Genomic DNA, 2148 nt, shown 5'->3' with positions numbered 1-2148 from the left:
ACTAATAGAGGAAGAAATAGATTACCTAAACAACACCATATCAGAGAAAGAAATTGAACAAGCCATCAAAGAACTCCCTAAGAAAAAATCCCCAGGTCCAGATGGATTCACAAATGAATTCTACCAAACATTCAAAGAATAACTAATCCTTAGAGGCATATCCTCCAGCTCCAGAGCTCTGTGGATGCAAACGGGATGTGAACCATGGAGGCCATCTGGATCTACCATTCTGGCTGATTGTGATCAGCGACTCCACAGTGGGCAAGTCCTGCCTTCTGCACGGCTTCACTCAGGGCTACTTTCCCGGGATGCTGCCCCCACCCCCTGCGACCCCATGGGTCGGAGTGGATTTCTTCTCCCACCTCCTGGAGATTGAGCCTGGCAAAAAAATCAAACTGCAACTGTGGGACATGGCCGGGCAGGAGAGGTACAGATCAATAACTCGATCTTATTACCACAACTCTGCTGGTGGATTTCTGGTATTTGACATCACAAACTGGAGATCTTTTGAACATGTGCAAGATTGTTAGAAGAAGCCAAAATGTATGTGCAGCCATTTCAGATTATATTTCTGTTAGTGGGACATAAATGTGATCTAGTGTCACAACATCAAGTTTCAAGGGAAGAAGCTGAAACAATGTCAGCAGCCTGTGCTATGAGAGATACACATAATAGCTGTGTAAGTATTTGAAGTGCCATTATCTGGAAAAAAAAATTGGATGTGTTTTATTTGACCCCAGGGGGCAAAGACTGAAGCAATTGGAAGTTATAGATTGGCAATTTTAGGCTTAATTTCAGGAAAAACTTCCTAATAATTAGAGCTGTCCATAAATGGAATGAGCTGCCTCCAGAGGTAGATTTTCCATCATTGGACTAATTAAAGCAGACTCATAACTTGCTAGGTTTAATATAGAAGGGATTCCTTTTGGTGGGTTGGGTTAGATGACGAATGAGGATCCTTTCAGTTGAAAAATTGTGATTCTCTGAAAGAGCATAAAATATATATAAATCAGAAAATCAGCATTGATTATACAAGATTAAATTCAATTTAGAACAAATAAAGGACACTATATAAAATATTTTGGTCATAATTGTAGTTGATTGAATTTTAAACTTAAAAGATATTTATTATTAAGTCCATGAAGACCTTATTTCTTCAATGAGGATACAGAAAGGGGTAGGAGAATATATTAACATTGCAAACTAATTTGCAAAAAAGTAAAGTAGCTCTTTAAAATATTTGACATACAAACCTTCTAATATCTTAATAAAAGTAGGGAGATTTTGATGAAAGAATATATAGAAAGAAGTTACTTAGTCTTCCTGTATTTACCTTATTTCCAAGAAGTGCATCTTAATCATAATTAGAAATTTTTTTACTTAATGCATTTGTAAAATTTGTTTATAACCATTTCTAAAATTAACTGGGAAGTGGTGACAAGTAAGAATTATTTCTTCTAGCAATATTAATTACATTATTGTCAAATCACAAGTGGTTTTATATAGTAACTGCTTATATGCATATCATATAAAAATTATATGCATATCATTTTTTGTATTTTTATATAGTAACTGCTTTTTAATATAGTATTTTTATATAGTAACTGCTTATATGCATATCATATAAAAATTATATGCATATCTTTTTTTTATTTTTATATAGTAACTGCTTTTTTAATATAGTATTTTATATAGTAACTGCTTATATGCATATCATAAAAAAGTTGAGAATCATTATGTTTTATCCAATCCCATCTTCCTCAGCCTTCTTTTGTCTTATAGAAAGTCTTTTTTTGTTTTGTTATTTTTTTATAAAATTAGGGAATTCCTTGGCTCTGACATTTGTTCTCTAACTCAGCCTTTCCAAATTGAAAAACTGCTTCTTAATAGTGGAAGTGATTGGCAGAAAATCCCAAGGGAACTTCAGTTTAATTAGAAATCCTGGCTGGGACAGGGTATTTAAATCATTGAACCACTTGGCTAAATTATGATGAGTTAATCTTTAAACGTTTTCCTCAAGACCACAATAAGATTTTTCCTAACAAGAACCCTTTCTAAATAGCTCCATTAGGGATTTTATCACAAAATTCCCAACTACTTTCCATTTTGTCAGTGTATTAAAGAGGGTCAGACACCTCTTCATTATGA

At 33.8% G+C, this 2148-nt stretch overlaps 1 pseudogene; it reads left to right on the top strand.

Annotated features, from left to right (window-relative positions):
* Positions 1 to 204: 204 nt before the first annotated feature.
* Positions 205 to 691, top strand: LOC100025194 (ras-related protein Rab-39A-like; annotated as a pseudogene).
* The last annotated feature ends 1457 nt before the right edge of the window (positions 692 to 2148 follow it).

Source organism: Monodelphis domestica, chromosome 5 (assembly GCF_027887165.1).
Source record: "Monodelphis domestica isolate mMonDom1 chromosome 5, mMonDom1.pri, whole genome shotgun sequence".
Taxonomy (NCBI): Eukaryota; Metazoa; Chordata; class Mammalia; order Didelphimorphia; family Didelphidae; genus Monodelphis; species Monodelphis domestica.
The sequence above is the reverse complement of the archived record's forward strand: the minus strand, read 5'-3'. Positions and strand labels throughout refer to the sequence as shown.